General features: G+C 41.1%; 1 non-coding gene across 1 annotated transcript; it reads left to right on the top strand.

Annotated features, from left to right (window-relative positions):
• Window positions 1-5,743: 5,743 nt before the first annotated feature.
• On the top strand, window positions 5,744-5,850 carry LOC120266819. Its single transcript, XR_005538287.1, has one exon. It is a non-coding gene; the product is annotated as a small nucleolar RNA R71 (small nucleolar RNA).
• Window positions 5,851-10,309: the final 4,459 nt, after the last annotated feature.

The following is a 10,309-nucleotide window of genomic DNA, read 5'->3' as shown; positions in this document are numbered from 1 at the left end:
GAATAGGAATAAAAATGCTTAATTTGATTCTTAGCTATGTGAAAGATCAATGATGATAAGTGTGACAATAATTCAATTCTCAACAATAAAAGCAACAAGTAAAAGAGCAAAAGTAGAGAAGGGGGTAAGGCAATCGATAAAGATGGGGTACTCGGATAATGCTCCGCCTAGGATAATTGTTTCAACTGCAAAAACCATCTATTATGCTTCCTAATCAATGCAATGGTGAGTCGTGGAAATCTTTAATTACATAGTCCGAAATCTAAGGTCAACTATGGTTAACTCTATACATGTCCCGGAGGAGAAATCGAACAATTTCAACACCTCGTACTCGCATAGAGTTGCAATGAGCTCTAGGGATTCCAAGTGATAAATCTCTTCCTAATTATAGACCTAACCCTTTGGTCCAGATGGAAGGTCCCCTAACCACAATTGAGCCCTAGATACTAAGATCACCTCAACGCTTCACTCCGTTACAGCGCAACTAAGCCCCGGTGAAGTTCATCCCTTAGACCATTCACTCTATTATGGCCACAAAGAACTCGAGGCGGAGGTAGAATCTATCACGTCGGAGCGGAAGGGACGCTCACTGTCTCTCGACTCACCCTCTCAACCCTCTCCAACTTAGCTTTGTCTAATGCTCGTAGTGTGTCACTCACTCACAAGGATACCAACAAGAACTCTCAACCCTAGTGTCATTCTAGAGGAAATGTTCATACAATCAAGCATTCAAGGTTGGAACTCACAATAAACATCAATTTATTGAAAGCATAATAAAGAGATTCAATGAAACAAATACATCCTAGGGTTCACAAATACCCAAGTGCCCACTAGGGGTTTAGCTCTCCATAGAGCTAAGTACAATCAAAGAAATAGAATGTAAAAGCAATGAATCCATAAAGAAACCCCCTCGATAGTCGTGTCGATGGTCTTGTGGAGAGTCCTCTACTCGTCGCAAAGGATCCTTTGTCCAGCCTAGGATACACCTCGTCGGATCAGTGCCGATGAAAGCTCTCCCAATAACCTTCTTCCAAACGACGCTCGATGTCAGAGTTGTAGAACCTCTCCAAAATCCTATCCAATGCCCCTCAAAACCCTAGCCGAAGCCCTCTCTCAAGTTGGGGAAAAGATGGAGAAAAAAATACTAAAATCGTGGCTGATTCGGCTTTAAATAGGGCTTGAATCGGGCAACTACAAGGGCGTGGATGCTTCCACACGCCAGTGTGGATTTTTTGAACTCCTGTTATCTCGGGCGGCTGTGAACAGTGCTGCTACAGTACTTGCTACCATATTGCTGTATTTCTCTTCTACAGTATCCGGCCTGAATAGCTTCCTGAATTCATACTTTTATCCGAGTAACGCAAACGGGCACACGTTTACGTCGTGGATCACTTGCTTCTTCAATGATAGGCAAGTTGGTGGAGCTCTTGTTCTTTGTGCATAAGTCAGAATGCTCAAGTGTGATTGCCTTTGTGCGCCTTCAAATGGATGTGCCAAACTCGAATACGAGAAGGTTGGCACACACTCTAGCATCTCATATCGACCTATGTCTTCGCGTTTGAACCATAGCAAGATTTCCTCCAAAATCGGTGCATTGTAATCCACATTGGCTTCTTTCCTTCATAAACGGTGTCACAACTCTACCTGCATAAAAGTAACATAAAAACACACATATTAGTGTTAAAACACAAGAAAAGTAATGCTCAACATAAGAAATGAACGCTCCGCATTCATATCGTACAAGCACTTATCAAACTCCCCCACACTTAAGCTTTTGCTTGTCCTCAAGCAAAAATTAAACATTTGGTGCATCAATGAAGAACATATTGGAAGTGCTTGGCCTTAGGTTCACCAAACTATACAAAGAGAGCACTCTACAAGTAAGGGAAATTTCAACATTAAATAGAAAAAATCAAAGCTCTAGCTAAAAACTTGAATCAAAAAGGAAAACAAACCCGAAATCATGTATGTGTGTGAACTCACTCAAAACAACCCAAGGTATACTCCTCAAAGTTCTAAGCATAAGGGACTTATTTATCTACAAAGGTCACAGCAATTTCAAAGATGGTAGTAGCTTCACACATCCTCTAAGGTAGCCCTTTCCAAAGCGGCCGCTAAGGTAGCTTTCACAATTTCGAGGTGGCAGCTCTTTCTACCAGAGTGGTAGCTTTCACTCATCCTATGGGATAGCTCTTTCTCTCATTAGGGCATAGCTAGTATCCGAATTATGAGAGTAGCTTCATACTTCATAGGTGGTAGCTCTTTTCACCCAACAAGCACAAATAAACAATAAAACTTTTTTTTTTAGAATTTAACAAAAGAAACAACTATAACTAGTCCCTTTAACATCAAACTTGAGTTTCCAAAAGAGTTTAAAGAGTGAGTAGTGCACTAAGTGTAAATCCGGCAAAAATTCCTAGAAATTCAAGCAAGAACTAGAGCATTAAAACATTCAATGTTAGAAATTTTCCTAAACTCAAGAATACAATCATTGCAACTAAGATGAACCACCATTGGCTATGTGAGCATATATCAATCAAGAACAATAGAAAAGATGTGTGCACTATGAAACTCCCCCCCACACTTAAGTTGTACATTGTCCCCAATGTACACATGCAAGCTCACTCAAAATGTATATCATTCAAAAGAAAATGTGGGAGAAGCAATCAAAACAATACTCCCCTGGCTCCTAGTATTGCGTTTGATGAAGCTAATTCCATGGGAGTAGTGTTTCGACGGGTTGTGAAGCTGACACGGCCAAGTGCATCAGCACCTTGGCCGTGCCCATGACTAAGTCTCAATTCCCAAGAAGACAAGACCATCTGCACGCATACATGAGGGGATTCAGTGAAGCTCAATAAAAACAAAATATCTCGAGTATATATAAAAGATAGACATTGAATACAACTCGAGATGCAAAATGGAAATAAACTCAGAAAGAGAATCCTTTCTGAGTGAAAAAGTCTAAAATAAAATGCATAAAAGAAAAAGAACTAAAAGTCAAATGTCGGTGTCACTCTCGGGCTCCGGTGCTGTTGCTGCTACTGGTGAAGACGCACATGGTAGGTTCACCGGTGTCGCGGTAGCGGATGAGGGTGCCGTAGGAACTGAGGGTCTGGATCTCAATAGATCTCATAGAAAGTCGAACCGGGCCATAAGATCTGTATACTGAGCTAACTGTATAGCGTGGAGCTCCACCATCTCGGTCTGAATCTCTCTCACAATGCTCTCAAGCCTCTCAATACGGTCATAAGCTCGAGGACCCTGTGTTGCAGGAGGTCTAGGAATCTGTGGGGAACCCTCCGCAGTAACTCCTTCGCTCCTGGGGGTCTCTGGGGTAGCTGTAGCAAAAATATAGACCCCTGGCCCACATCTCCGTACCAACCCCATCATCCTGATAGTATCAAACGCGAGAGGGGTAGGCGCAACTATCCTCTCAGCACCACGTAAAGCATCCCCCAAACCCATTCCCAAAATGAGCCTGGTAATGTAGGGGCCAGCAAATAATAAACCCACTCTCAGACACTGACCCTGGTACCTTAGAATATCTGTTAATATGCACCCCAAGTGAATCAGCACATTGCGGGCCATGGAGTATAAAAACAGAAGATCCTGCTTGGTCAGAGCAGATGTGTTATCGGCTCGACCTAACACAGACCTGCTGATAACTGTGTGTAGAAATCCAAGTGTAGTGGCTCGGGTGGGGTGACTCTGACATGCTTTATTTTGTTCTTCTTCACACGAGGTGCCAAATCTGTCATACAAAAGAAGAAAATAATCAAAGAAGCTTAAAAGCAGTATGTTACAGAATTCCACACGGGCTTGTGGAAATTACCCACGCCCGTGTGGATCTGCAGGGCATGAAAGTCCCGCAAGGGTGCACAACAACTCTCAAAAATTCAACTTAGAACCGCGTCCAAATGGTTTCTAAACATATACCATGCATTGTAAAAATGAAAATTCTCAATTAAAGATATTTAATCTGTGAAAAACAAGAGTTGGCAAAGAAAGCAGGATAAAAAGGTTACCGAAGAAATAAATGTGAAAACTTTGAAAATCGGTGCGATATGTAAAGCACAATCCTCCAAAATGACGATGAGCGGTCGAAAAGATGATCAGAAGTAGTTTTCAGGTGACTGGAGATGAAGAATGAGACGGATCACAAGGTTTTTAAGGAAAAAATAGCGTCCTTTGAAAATACCCACGCCCGTGTGCCTAATTACAACAGAGCCACAGGGGCGCGCGCACGTCCCTGTGCTCTCTCGGGAAAACACTATTTTAACTCTGACTACACTAGCATGGGCGTGGGGAAAATACCCACGCCAGTGCGTCCGACCCACAGGGGCAGCTGCACGCCCCTGTGGCTTCTCTGGACATCCGACAAAAATACCAAGTGTTATACACGCCCGTACACAAATTCCTCACGAGCGTGGACATTCACAAAGATTGCCAATATTACATCCGAGTAGGCCTAGGCTTGCCCAAATCTAGCTTTTGAAAGAAAGTATATGGCATGACGTTGATACTAGCCCCTGAGTCTGCCAATGCCATTTCCTCACCAAGATTGCCAATATTACACGGAATGATGAATCTTCCCGGGTCTTTCTTCTTGTTCGGCATGTTCTTTTGCAATACCGCCGAGCATGAAGCATCTAAAATCATCGAAGCACTCTCCTCCAACTTCCTTTTTGTTGGTCAACAAGTCTTTCAAGAACTTCGCATACTTACGCATTTGGGCCAATGCCTCAACAAAAGGAATATTGATGTGGAGTTGCTTGAACAATCTCAGTAACTTCTTGTATTGTTAGTCCCCTTGGTCATTTTTCAATCTAGAGGGATAATGGATTCTTGGCTTGAAAGGTGGGGTTGCCGCCTCTTTATCTTTGCTTGTTCCCTCTTCAACCTCTATAGCCTCGGGTGCGTGTTCTTTTGACTTCTCACTCGGAAGCCTACCTTCAACCTCACGACCACTTCTCAAAGTGATTGCCTTCACGTGCTCTCTAGGATTAGTCTCTATATTGGTCGGCAAACTTCCTTGTGGCCTTTCAGAGTGAGACTTCGCAATTTTCCCCACTTAATTTTCAAGATTATGCAACGAGTCGGTGTGGTTGGAAGTGTAGACTCGAATGATTCGAACCTTGTATTTGTAGATTGTATAAATCTAGTCAAGTGCTTCTCTAGGTCACTCATTCGGGTTTCCAAACCTAAGACTCTGTTTTCCACCTGAGGGGCTTGTTGTTGTTGTTGGAAACCCGTTGGCCCCATGGCCTTTTGTGGACCTTGATTACTCCATGAGAAATTGGGATGATTCTTCCAACCCGAATTGTGGGTATTGCTATATGGGTTTCCTTGATGTCTCATGCCATTACCTACAAAATCAACGTTCTCCACCGAAGAACCATCACCAATAGAGATCGGGCAATCGGACGGAGCATGTCCTCCACTACACCCGTTGCAATTAGTCACCGCCGCCACTCTATTTGAAGTTAGAAGATCTAACTTCTTACTCAAATTCTCCACTTGAGCCGCCAATGAAGTTACCGCATCTATCCCATGGAGACCGGCCACTTTCTTCTTCTCCCTAGCATTGCATTGGTAGCTATTTAACCCAATTTCTTCAATCAATTAACGGGCCTCATCGGGGGTCTTTCTACCTAAGGTACCTCCTGCCGCCGCATCCAAGAGTTGCCTTATACTCGAGTTCAAACCATTGTAAAAGGTTTGAACAATCATCCACTCCGGGAATCCGTATTGCGGGCACTTTCTCAGAAGCTCCTTGAACCTTTCCTATGTCTCAAATAGAGACTCCAATTCCAACTGAACAAAGCATGAGATCTCGTTCCTAAGCTTTGCTGATTTTCCGGGAGGGAAATAACGGGCTAGAAAAGCTTCTACCATCTCCTCCCACGTGGTAATTGATGCTCTAGGTAACGAGTGTAGCCACTACTTCACTCTCCCATTTAGGGAAAATGGGAAGTCTATCAATTTGATGGCATCATCCGTCACACCATTTATCTTCAGCATATCACACCTCGAGAAAGCTCTCTATGTGACTGTTTGGATTCTCATCGACCAAACCATTGAATTGTGCGGATTGCTGCAACATGTGGATGAATGCTGACATCAACTCAAAGTTCTTAGCTGTAATCGGGGGAAGCACAATACTCGATTGTGTCCCCAACAATGAAGGTCTGGCAAAATCGGATAATGTTCACTGTTGCTCATTCTGTTCTGCCATGTTTTCAGATCCTTCCAGTTCCAAATCATCTAGATTAGACTATTCTTGTACAGGCTCTTTCCTTTTTCTTCTAAGTGTACGTTCAAGCTCAAGATCTCCTTCAATCAATGATGAAGGATTCTCTCGGGTCATAACCTGGAGCAGCACCCAAAAAGAAAGAAAAAGAAATCAGAACGATGATAGAATAAGAAGATATGAAATAGAATGTATGGTGAAATAGCTAAGAAAACAAAGTGTAAAGTATCTCTAAACGCCTATTCCCCGGCAACGGCGCCAAAAACTTGACAAGATCCCCTTGCGTATATCCCGCAAAGTTCACGGGTTTATCGAAGTAATAATCCCGGATGAGCGGGTATCGAATCCAGAGGGAATTGGGAATAAAAATACTTAATTCGATTCTTAGCTATGTGAAAGATCAATGATGATAAGTGTGACAATGATTCAATTCTCAACAATAAAAGCAACAAGTAAGAGAGCAAAATTAGAGAAGGGAGTAAGGCAATCGATAAAGATGGGGTTCTCGGATAATGCTCCGCCTAGGATAATTGTTTCAAGTGCAAGAACCCTCTATTATGCTTCTTAATCAATGCAATGGTGAGTCGTGGAAATCCTTAATTACATAGTCCCAAATCTAAGGTCAACTATGCCTAACTCTATACATGTCCCGGAGGAGAAATTGAACAATCTCAACACCTCGCACTCGCATAGAGTGGCAATGAGCTCTAGGGATTCCAAGTGATAAATCTCTTCCTAATTATAGACCTAACCCTTTGGTCCAGGTGGAAGGTCCCTAACCACAATTGAGCCCTAGATACTAAGATCACCTCAACGCTTCACTCCGTTGCACGCGCAACTAAGCCACAGCGGAAGTTCATCCCTTAGACCATTCATTTTATTATGGACGCAAAGAACTCGAGGAACGGAGATAGAATCTATCACGTCGGAGGGGAAAGGGGACGCTCCTGTACCTCTCGACTCATCCTCTCAACCCTCTCCAACCTAGCTTTGTCTAACGCTCGTGGTGTGTCACTCACTCACTAGGTTACCAACAAGAACTCTCAACCCTAGTGTTACTTTAGGGGAAATTTTCATACAATCAAGCATTCAAGGTTGGAACTCACAATAAACACCAATTTTTTGAAAGCATAATAAAGAGATTCAATGAAACAAATACATCCTAGGGTTCACAAATACCCAAGTACCCACTAGGGGCTTAGCTCTCCATGGAGCTAAGTACAATCAAAGAAATAGAATGTAAAAGCAATGAATCCATAAAGAAACCCCCTCGATAGTCATGTCGATGGTCTTGTGGAGTGTCCTCTACTCGTCGAAAAGGATCCTTTGTCCGGCCTAGGATACACCTTGCCGGATTGGTGCCTACGAAAGCTCTCCCAATAACCTTCTTCCAAACGATGCGCGATATCGGAGCCGTAGAAACTCTCCAAAAGCCCTAGCCAATACCCCTCAAAACGCTAGACGAAGCCCTCTCTCAAGTTGGGAAAAAGATGGAGAAAAAAATACTAAAATCGCGGCTGATTTGGCTTTAAATAGGGCTGGAATCGGGCGACTACACGGGCGTGGATGCTTCAGTATCCGGCCTGAATAGCTTCCCGAATCCATACTTTCATCGGAGTAATGCAAACGGGCACACGTTCACGTCGTGGATCACTTGCTTCTTCAATGATAGGCAAGTTGGTGAAGCTCTTGTTCTATGTGCATAAGTCGGAATGCTCGAGGGTGACTGTCTTTGTGCCCCTCCAAATGGGTGTGCCAAACTCGAATACGAGAAGGTTGGCACACACTCTAGCATCTCACATCGACCTATGTCTTCGTGTTTGAACCATAGCAAGATTTCCTCCAAAATCGGTGCATTGTAATCCACATTGGCTTCTTTCCTTCATAAACGGCCTCACAACCCTACCTGCATAAAAGTAACATAAAAACACACATATTAGTGTAAAAACACGAGAAAAGTAATGCTCAACATAAGGAATGAACGCTTGCAAATCGCATCAGAAGGGAAATGGGACGTTCCGCTACCTCTTGACTCACCCTCTCGACCCACCCTCTTGACCCTCTCCAATCTAGCATTGTCTAGCCCTCATGGTTTGTCACTCATCCACAAAGGCTAACAAGATGGACTCTCAACTCTTGTGTCACTCTAAGGGAGAAAACATTCAACAAGCATTCAAAATTGGAACTCAATAAAAACATTAATAAAGGAAAGCATAATAAAAGGTTAATGAAACAGGTACATCCTATGGTTCACAAATTCAAGTACCCACTAGGGATTTTGCTCTCCATAGAGCAGGATACAATCAATAGTAAAATTGAAAGTAAAAACAAGTAATCCGTAGGAAACCCCCCTCGGTAGTCATGCCGATGGTCATGTTGAGTAGTCTAGTCCTCTCCAAAGGTCCCCTCGTCAAGCCTAGGGCACACCTTGCTGGATTGGTGCTGACGAAAGCTCTCCCAATAGCTATCTTCCAAGAGAACCATGGTGTCAAAGTCGTAGAACCACTCCAAAAGCTTTGGCAATACCTCTCTAAACTCTAGGCGCAAGCCTCTCAAAAGTTGGAGATAAGATAGGGAAAAGGATCCTGAAATCGGGCTGAATCGCGGCTTTAAATAAGCTAGAATCGGGAATTCACATGCCCTTATGGATGTTCCACAGCCCCCCATGGAATTTCCACACGCCCCTGATAGAAATTCCACACGGGCATGTGGATTTTTTTCGAAAACATAAGATTAGGGTTTTGATTAAAAAAATTGGAGCGTTCAAAAAACTTAGGATTAGGGTTTTTGATTAAAAAAACATGAGACGTTACGAAAAGAAAACATACGATTATTGTTTTCATTCAAAAATGGTAGACTTTACCGAAAATAAAACCTTAATATTACGGGTTTTGATTCAAAAAAATATGTTGCATTCCCATAGAAAAACATAGGATTAATATTTTTTTATTCAAAAAAATAGGATTTATTAAGAAAAAGATTACTAGTGTTAAGGTTTTGATAAAAAAAATTAGCAAAGATTCCTCAAACAAAAGACATGAGATATTACTCTAAGGAAACATTGGATTATAATTTTTGATTAAAAAAACATATGTTAGTCTTTCATTTTATTTATTATTATTGTTATTTTTTTAAAGTAGTAAAATTATAAAAAAATAAACCACGTAACAAAATAAAGTAGATGGAGAGTGCAACAAGAGGACTTTTGGAGGAGGTCACTCATCATAGAACTACTCTCACCCAAGCTTGCTTAACTTTGAAATTGTGATGGGATCTATTGCTTTAGTATTGGTATGATCACACTTGATAGAAGTTCACCCGAGCTGAAGAAGGATTAGGGTTTTGTTTGAGAAATAGGAGACATTATTACAAGAAAATATAGGATTACGATTTTGATTCAAAAATAATTTACATTCAGAAAAGAGAGGAAAGGGTTATTGTTTTTATTTAAAAATAAGAGCCATTCCTATAAGAAAACAAAAAAATTAGAGTTTGATTCAAAACTGTAAAATAGGAAACATTGCTATAACAAACATATGATTAGGGTCTTGATTCAAAACTGATAAATAGGAGACATTATGAAAAGAAAACATAGTATTATGGTTTTGATTAAAAAAATGAGACATTAAAAAAGAAAACAAATAATTAGGGTTTTGATTAAAAAATTTGAGATATTTTAAAAAGAAACATAGGATAGGGTTTTGATTAAAAAAATATGACATTTCAAAAAGAAAAGAAAGTATTGGGGTTTTGATTCAAAACTGAAAAATAGGACGCCTTCCGAAAAGAAAAAAAGATAGGGTTAGAGTTCTGATTCGAAAATAACAGACATTCAGCAAAAGAAAGAAAGGAATAAGGTTTTCATTTAAAAATAAGAGACACTACAAAAAGAAAAAAACATAGGTTAGGGTTTTTGATTCAAAAACTAATAAATAGGAAACTTTAACAAAAAGAAAAATAGATTATTCGGGTTTTTGATTGAAAGATACGAGACACTCCACATAAGATTAGGGTTTTTGATTCAAATATAGTGGGCATTACGGAAAGAAAATAAGG

The sequence above is a fragment of the Dioscorea cayenensis genome, chromosome 1 (genome assembly GCF_009730915.1).
Source record: "Dioscorea cayenensis subsp. rotundata cultivar TDr96_F1 chromosome 1, TDr96_F1_v2_PseudoChromosome.rev07_lg8_w22 25.fasta, whole genome shotgun sequence".
Classification (NCBI taxonomy): Eukaryota; Viridiplantae; Streptophyta; class Magnoliopsida; order Dioscoreales; family Dioscoreaceae; genus Dioscorea; species Dioscorea cayenensis.
The sequence above is the reverse complement of the archived record's forward strand: the minus strand, read 5'-3'. Positions and strand labels throughout refer to the sequence as shown.